Consider the following 9,397-nt stretch of genomic DNA (forward strand, 5'->3'; position numbering starts at 1 on the left):
GGATGTTTCTGTGAGGGTATTTTCAGTGAGATTGACATTTAAATCAGTGAACTTTGAGCAAAGCAGATTGCCCTCCATAAGGTGGGTGGGCCTCCTACAGTCCTCTTGAGGAGGGACCATAAGGCAAGCTGAGGGCAAAGAACAAGCTAGCACAACTCCCCTTCCCCCAGATGGGATGTGTATGCTATTCCTCAGGCACTCCTGGATGCCCAAGAACAAAGGAAAGGGAAGAAAACAGATGGTTAACTGATAGAGATCACAGTCATGCAGGACAGGAGTCTTCACCAGTTTACAAATGTCTTAGTAAATTACAAGAAAAAGGCAATCTTATCAATAGCCTAATCTCTAGAAACCTATAGACTCAGTTTCCTGGAACCCCTAATATCACCCTCCCCACCCCCCAGAGTGATGTGGAGAACAAAGGCAAGATGGAAATGACAGGTAAAATTAACTTTCTTTATAACTTGCAGCCCATTGACAAATACTTGAGGCAAATACAGAGTATAACCCCCCTAGTGTCATCATGTTAATGGAGGGAAAACATTAAAGGAGGGAAAACAACCTTAACCTGACAATAGCAAGCCCCCTGGCATCTTATCAGTCCTCTTTAGCTTATGAAAGTCCTTCTGGAGGCCTCCCTTTTGTCTTTACTGCCTCCAACTCCATAGTATATAACCAGTCACTCCTCATAACCCCAGTGCAGCTCTTTCTGCCCACAGGTCCTGTCTCTTTGCTTTAATAAAATCACCTTTTTGCACCAAAGATATCTCAAGAATTCTTTCTTGGCTGTTGGCTCCAGACACCCACCACTCCAAAACCTGATCACTCTGAACGTTTGAATAGAACAAAACACCCAACCCACCTCCCCTGAGCAAGAAGAAATTCTGCAGTACTTGGCCTTCATTTGGACTTGAACTGAGGCATCCACTCTTTCTTAGGTCTCCAGTCTGTGGGCCTTAAGAAGTGAACTGCAGGTTTTGGACTTGCCAGCCTCCATAACAGCATAATGCAATTTTTAAAATAGGTCTCTTTAAGGCGCACCTAGGTGGCTCAGTTGGTTAGGTGGCTGACTTTGGCTCAGGTCATGATCTCGCGGTCTGTGGGTTTGAGCCCCAGGTCGGGCCCTGTTCTTGCAGCTCAGAGCCTGGAGCCTGCTTCCGATTCCGTGTCTCTGCCCCTCCCCTGCTTGCTTTCTGTCTCTTTCTCAAATAATAAACATTAAAAAAAATTTTTTAAATAGATCTCTTTAATACATATATACATCTATATATTTCTAGATCTCTTTAATATATATATGTAATGCCCCCGATTTCGAATCCGAGAGATCACCAAGGAGCTGATACCGATGCAAACGCACCAGGGTTTTTATTTACAAGCTCGAGCTTGGGCCCAAGCTTGGGCCCAAGTATACCCGACACAGCGGAGCAGGGACTTGGACCCCTAGGTTAAGAGGCGTAGCAGTTTTATGGGGGCCAGTGGCCAATGAGATTGTAACACACACAGAAAGTTGCACATTCATGTCAGTCCACACGCAGGTGGCCAATTAAATTACAATTTACCCTATAGTAACTGTTTGAACTAGCCTATCACTCTGGTCAGAATTGACGCGCAAGTTTGGCGGGCAAAAGGCGGGGTTTACATTCTTTGGCGGTTAGGGGTTCCGCCTTCCTAAATGAGCCGGTTTCCAGTAAGGGTGTGCTCAGAGGCTTGACTAGGGTAGGGGAGTGTCTTAAGCAATAAGTAGGTCATGTGGGGGTTATACATGAGATGGTGGGTGTAGCACAAAATGGAGTTAGTCTTGCTCTGCTTGTCCAGGGGTACGGGATTTTTGTTAAATTTCTTGAGTCCCACAATATATATACATCCTGTTGGTTTGACTTCTCTGGAGAACCCCGACTAATGCAAGTGAGTTGTAATCTTCAGGCTACAGGAAAGAAAATTGCAGCCGGTGAACAAAAACCAGGGATACAGCACCAAGAAGCCAAACTGTGGCTCTGTTTGGCAAGCATACAGATACTGACTACACTCTTGGCTTCTTAATTTCTCAACATCAGTTTCTCTTTGCTAATCTTTCTTATTTTTAATTGAATTGATCCCATCATATCTTATGTGTTATTATTATGAATCACCTTAATTCTTTTTCAGGATAAGTTAGAAGTATAAATAAATAAGTAGATTTCATCATTTGAAGTCATTATGTAAGGCTAGATTTATATTTCTACATATAAGGAAAGAACATATGAACTATCTAAATTGAAGAAGAAATGATGAGATATAGCTGATAAATTCCCAGAACTTAAAAAGATGTTCAATGAAGTCCTAGTGTGTGTGCAAGGAAAAATATTTTAGTAATAGAAAAGAAAGTGTTTTTTTAAGTTTATTTATCTTTGAGAGAGAGACAGAGAGAGACAGAGAAAGGGCGCACACCCTCACAAGCAGGGGAGGGGCAGAGAGAGAGGGACACAGAGAATCCCAAGCAGGCTCTGCACTGTCAGCAGCATGAGCCCAACGCAGGGCTCAAACTCACAAACCGGAGATCATGACCTGAGCCAAAATCAAGAATTGGATGCTTAACTGACTGAGTCACTCAGGTGCTCCCCAAAAAAGAAAGTATTGAAATTAATCCAGAGGACAAAACATCAAGCTACAGAGATGGGTTAAAGAACCAAAAACTCCACATTAAAAAAAATAAAGGACAGTTTACAAAAAGGGGAAAATGAGTTTGTGTGAGTTGATCTGCCTAAATTTTTATGAGATTTATGGAGTTAAAAATATTTTATGGTGGGAGAAAATTAAAAGTTTCAAGGAAAAGACATATATATGAGTAATGAAACATTGTGCTATATTGTCTCTGTACATCTGTTTTTCAAATGTGTATACTTTTAACTATAAACTATTTTTCTAAGTTAATAATAATTCAGGTACAATTTCATGCTATGCCATCAGGAGGAGTCTGAGGCATTCATGAGTTTATGTAAGATTATAGCAAGGCACTGAAAAATTCTGAAGAGCAAGCAACTGTGAGAGATTGTCTCACCACAAAAGGGTAATAAGAGTGAGGACTCCAGCCCACCTGTCCAAATGAGAACCTGGCCAGCATGCAAACCCAACCCTGTAACAGCATTGCAGGAAAGCTCAAAGGTTTCAGAAAGAAGCATTCTTCAGCTTATAACTCATTTCTCCTAAACAGAAAGTGTCCTTCAATCTCATCTCTTTGCTCACTTGTGTTGTATCTCATACCAATCCGACCACAAAGTAATGGCATTATGGTGGCTACACATGAATTGTGTGACAGTCCAGGGAGGAAGCCAGATATTTTCTCTAAGACCTTGGGTTGGCTCATTTCCTCCATACAGCTTCCTCTGATTTGGTGGGAATCAAGAGGGAGCATGAGGAGTTGTGGGTTTTTGTTCTTTAATTGGGTAACTTTCCCTTCATTTCCCCATTCTAGTGATTGCCAAGGAAACCATGTGGAGGTTTTTCAACCATTGGTAGCCGGCCCTTCAAGTGTCATTAAAATATAGTTTGAAGAAAACATAAAGTAAAGCTATAAAAACTGAATATGAGGGGGTTTTTTAGGTTTCTTTCTTTACAAACACAAATATGCTCAAGTTCCTCTATAACTCATGACATGCCTTTGTGGTTGAGCCTGAAGGCTACTGCATTAAGAAAACATAACCCAGAAACTGTGGTCAAGTTGTTAGATGGTCATTGATTTCAATGTAACTTCTAATCTCCCAAGCTTAAACTTTAAAGAGGTCACGTATCTGGGGCATTGTCCAGCATTCAACCTCTGAAATACCTTCCCCACATACCTTGATGTGTATGAATTGTGTATGAAATCTGTGACTATACAGTTTGAATTTTATGAACAATAATTTTACTTAAAGCATATTAGCATATATAGAAAAGATACTTGAGTGCCAGACAGAAAGTTCTATGAATCCTGAAGAATTATTAGAACCTGTTAAATAATTCTTTTTTTTTCTAACCATATCTGATCTCTTAAAGTTAGAAATAGTTAGAACATAACATGCATTTAATTAATCTTAACAGTGAGGTTAAAAACAGGAAGAGGTCTTTCAAAAGCACCGATAATGACAAAAAAATTAATGTATCAGAATGGAAAGTTCTTTCTGATAAGAAAAACCTACATGATGGAAAAATATGCATAAAGAAATGATGGTTTGAGACGTTAAAAAAATCCATGGCTTTTACTGTTTAATATTTGTATTAATCTAATAAACAAATGTCTGCAGTTTAAAAAATTGAATATAAATAAAGGCTTATAATGAAAAACAGCCTTTTTCTATTCCATTTCTATCCACCCCTGGTCCTGCTCTCCAAAAGCAACCACTTTTATTTTTATGTTTTTTTATTAAAAAATTTTTTTAAACCATGAGAGAAGAGAGAAAAGAAAGAAAAGGGAGAAAACATGAGTGCTGGAGGGTCAGAGAGAAAGGGAGACACAGAATTTGAAGCATGCTCCAGGCTCTGAGCCCTCAGCACAGAGCCCAACACGGGGCTTGAACCCATGAACTGCAAGATCATGACCCAAGCCAAAGTTGGACGCTTAACCAACTGAACCACCCAGGTGCCCCCCCCCCCCCGAAGTAACGACTTTTAAATCTCTTACATGTATTTTCTGTTTGCCTCCACATTTCTAAATAATAAATTTAAGCTCTTATCTATCTGAGGATATTTGCACTACAGGTATGTTTGTCTATTGTTTCTGCTTATTTTTCTCTCTCTTTCTCATATTTGGGGATTTCCCCCAAATATCTGATGATCCCTTCCTTTAAAGAGCACTAAAAACTGGATTGGAAGCTCTGGGAGTAGAGGGTTGGTGGTGGGAGGTGGGGGGGGGGGGGGCGGGGGGGGGGGAGGGAGACACAAAGGATAGAGCTAATCATTTTGTGATGAAAACACCAATGCTCCCAGTGGTGAAGTATTATTTTTTTCCTTAGAACTGCACTAGAAAATAGTTTTCTATAAAACAGCCCTTGAATCTTCTGCCCAGCTGGAAGCCAAATTCTCTGGGAGAAAGAGGGTGAGCCATGGCTTTGAGCCCCCTGCAAATAGCTCACTTTCAAGAAACCCATTTTCATCTCAGCCTATCCTATGCCCTTGAAAGTCTAAAATAACAGCGGGAAATACTTAAGACATAAAGGGGAAAAATCAGGATACAAAATTATATACACATTATGATTTAACTATATTCAAATGTGTGTGAGATAGCTAAAAAGAAATACACCAGAATATTGAGTGGTTATGACTATTTCTGAGGAGTGCTATAAAATGTGATTGCTATTCCCTTCTTGCTATTTTTGCTTATTTTACAAAATTTTTCTACAAAGCATTGGCATTCATTTAAATATTAGGGAAAAAATTTGGTTTTTAAAGAACACGTATCAAGATGTCAACAAGAAAACCCACAGAGGTGTATGTTGATATCAGAGAAAAAAAGTTTCTTGGCTCCTAGCTTAAAAGATTTACAAGTAAATATTTAATATGTATTAACATTAAGAAATACGAGTAAGATGCTAAGAAATTTCGTATCGATATGCTGATATATTAAAATGGCCACTTGAGAACTTGGAAGCCCTGCATAAACCCTGACTCAATCCTTCACCTGAATTTGTGTTTATCATTGGTTTTTCATTAGTTTTATCATTTAAAAACAGTCTATGTGAAAATTACAGCCTGGGGAATATAGTCTGTAGTATTCTAATAATGTTATATGATGGCAGATGATGACCACATTTACTGTGGTGGGCAATGAGTAACATATAGAATTATTCAATCGAATTGCTATGTTTTACACTTGAAGCTAACACTGTATGTCAACTAAACTTCAATAATAAGAAAAAAAGTCTGTGGTCTAGCTTTGTATCTTTTGAATTTTATACAAATGAAATCATACTGTATGCCTTATTCTACAGGGATTTTTTTCGTTCCATGTTTATGAGTTTTGTGAATAATTGTGGTATTTATATTTCTATTCTAGTGAATACCTCCATTATCACATCTTTATTGAACATCTTAGCTCTCCATTTCTTTATTTTTATTTCTTTCTTTCTTTCTTTCTTTCTTTCTTTCTTTCTTTCTTTCTTTAGAGAGAATGAGTGAGCAGGGGAGGGGCAGAGAGAGAGAGGAGAGAGAGAGAATCTGCACTGCCAGTGGAGAGCCCAATGTGGGGGCTCGCACTCACGAACTGTGAGATCATGACCTGAGCTGAAATCCAGAATCAGACACTTAACTGACCGAGCCACTCAGGTTCCCCTTCATTTCTTTGGACAGTATCCATTAGTTCCCTTTAAAATCAATGAGAAATTAGCATATTTACATTTTCTCCCCTGTAACTCCAACCGGAAGCCAAGATGCATTGTTATTGTTTTCTTTCTTTGATTTATCAATATATTCTGCTGATTTCTCCACTTTCATGTTTAGTCCTTAAAAATGTAAAAATGCACACTATTTATATGCATAAGCGAATTTTGAAATTTTTAAATTATGTGCCACTAATTTTATACCCCTAAAATATTCTTGCTTATTTATAAATTAAATATATGCATTAATGTACTAATTTATTGTGGACAAATCATTAAGTCACACACAAAAATAGAACTTTTGAAGGGATAAAAAAATGTTTTCTTACCTTTCTTCACTGAATATCATGCACTTCCCCTGGGGTATAGGTGCTTTCCTGATTTAGATGAACTGTCCTTAGTCTTTCAGGATCATGTATCCTTCTGAACATCAAATTAACATTATGGACTCTCAGAAAAATGCACACATTTCACATGGTTTCAAGCAAACCACAACTCAGGAGCTCCCTAGGAATTCAACCTTGCTGGGTTTATAGACATTGCCGACTCCAGAATCTGTAATAAAGAGAAAAATGAAACATAGTGGAGCCATTTGACAAGACACAAGCATCCTAGTTAAACTAACCCTCTGTGATTAAATATGTAATACAACTTGTTAAGATAATCTCTCCAATAGTCCCATAGTTGAATGAAGGAGAGATCTCACAGTTCTCTTATCTTCTCTCCTGTCTCCCTCTCCTTTTCTTTCCTGTTCTCCCTCTCTCACCTTCCTCCTCTCCCTCTCTCCTTCTCTCTCCCTCCTTGTTTACTTCCCTTTACTTTTTCTTCCTTCTCCTCCCACCCCAAAATAAACCCTCCAAAACCCAGGATTAGATTTTCTTCAACAAATGTGCTCCACCTACTGGTACTTTAAAGAATTTCGTATTTAAATACAATTTGGGGGCGCCTGGTTGGCTCAGTCGGTTGAGCGTCAGACTTCAACTCAGGTCACAATCTCATGGTCCGTGGGTTCGAGCCCCGCGTCGGGCTCTGGGCTGATGGCTCAGAGCCTGGAGCCTGCTTCGGATTTTGTGTCTCCCTCTCTCTCTGCCCCTCCCCCGTTCATGCTCTGTCTCTCTCTGTCTCAAAAATAAATAAATGTTAAAAAAAAATTAAAAAAAAATACAATTTGGGAAACTGGAAACACTATCTGACACGTTAATGGAAATTATTTTATCACCTAAATTTTAGTACCTTAGAAGATCTTGGTAATTTAGGGTCTAAGATCATTTTTAAAAATCTAAACTTAATATGTGATTTATCAAACTTATTTACATAGAACATGTATTATTTTAATGTCTTCTCATATGTGGAAACACAGTCACTGTATAATGTTTTAAACTTCATTACAATCACATCCAACTTGTCCCTTTTGATTTCCTTCTTCCCTGTTCCATTTGCTCCAGGAGCTGCTTCTCTTCCTCCTTCCCTGACCCCTCTTCTCAAGCTCATTTCTCTGTCCCCAGTTCAGTCTCTGACTTTGCTTTCTTATGACACTGCATGCACTTCCTTGGATGACTCCCCTTCTTTCACTTTTTCAATTATCAATACAAATAATTGGTAAATATTTGTTTCTAGACTGGACTTCTCTACTGAGCCTTAGACCTGCATCTCTAAATACTGGCTTGAAGGCACGTCAAGACCATCAAAACTGCTCTCCTCTTTTGTTAATGGCATCTATCCCGTTCCAGTGTCCACTGCACTTGAAGAAGCCACCCCAAATTTAATGACATAAAACAGCAACCATTGTATATGTTCACAGATTCCATGAGTCAAGAGTTCTGACGCAGCATGTCTCTGCTCCACATGCCTGGGCGTTCTCTGAGAAGACTGTCTTGCCCTTACAAGGAAGATACCATATTTCCTTCACATTACTACAAAGGAGAGAGAGAGGTAATGATGAAAAGTGGGTCCTTATTCTTTGTTTCCTCAAAATATTCACATTATTTAAGTAGTACACTGTTAAATGGCATAGAAGATCAAGTTCATAATAAAGAATAAAAACTACTCCCAGCAAAAGTTAATTTGTAATGATATAACTTAAACGTTCTTTGAGACTATCTACTGAAATTTTTAAATAAACTGCAACTTTAACTGCAAGAAATTGATAAGCTGGGTTGAAATTGTGTATATTAAACTTATTAGAAGGATGTCAAACAGCAGGCATGGAACATTCTGAAAGTCTCAGGCTGCCTCACCAAATCAGCAAAAGGGAAGCAACTTTGACCAAACCTGCATTTTATCTACAGATGCATTATTCCCTTGTTGTTAAATACAGGCATCCAACTGGTGCAAATTTATTTATAAACTTGAATTTGATACCTCCCTAACCATTTCATAAGCAAACGTGTCCATGATGGAGTCAATGTTGCAACTCTAAACAACTGCAAAGCCTAAATGACTTTCCTAAATGACCCTATTTGTGTCAGCTCATTGAAACCAACGAGGATTGAACTGTGCCAACTTCTGTGCAAGCATGTTTTGAAGTACAGACTGAATTAATAGGTGAAGCATTCTTTATAATACTGATTACTGATGAATGAGTTTAACTTCTAGAATCAAAACCAAGTACGTTGATTGGAAGGTGAAAGGCAGTTTAATTACCTTACTCAGCTGGTATGCTAGTGTGTACCTGGTATTAACGACCTGTAGAAACAGGTCTGTGAGGTTTTATGCTGTACCGCCTGACTTGGTTTCAGGCAACAATACCAAATCTACTCAGCTATTTGTAAATATCTAAGCTTCTCTACTTAAATGTGCTAATTTAGGTTTCTTATGAAATTGGAATTTTACACGAGTGTTTCTTTAGGAAGAAGGATCAATTTTTTTAAATATGGGATTTCAAATACATAGTACTTGTGGCAGGGATAATAGAATACATCCCTGAGAACCATTTTTTTTTTTAATATGAAATTTATTGTCACATTGGTTTCTATACAACACCCAGTGCTCATCCCAAAGGGTGCCCTCCTCCATGCCCATCACCCACCCTCCCCTCCCTCCCACCCCCCATCAATCCTCACCTGAGA

The sequence above is a fragment of the Panthera leo genome, chromosome C2 (genome assembly GCF_018350215.1).
Source record: "Panthera leo isolate Ple1 chromosome C2, P.leo_Ple1_pat1.1, whole genome shotgun sequence".
Lineage (NCBI taxonomy): Eukaryota > Metazoa > Chordata > Mammalia > Carnivora > Felidae > Panthera > Panthera leo.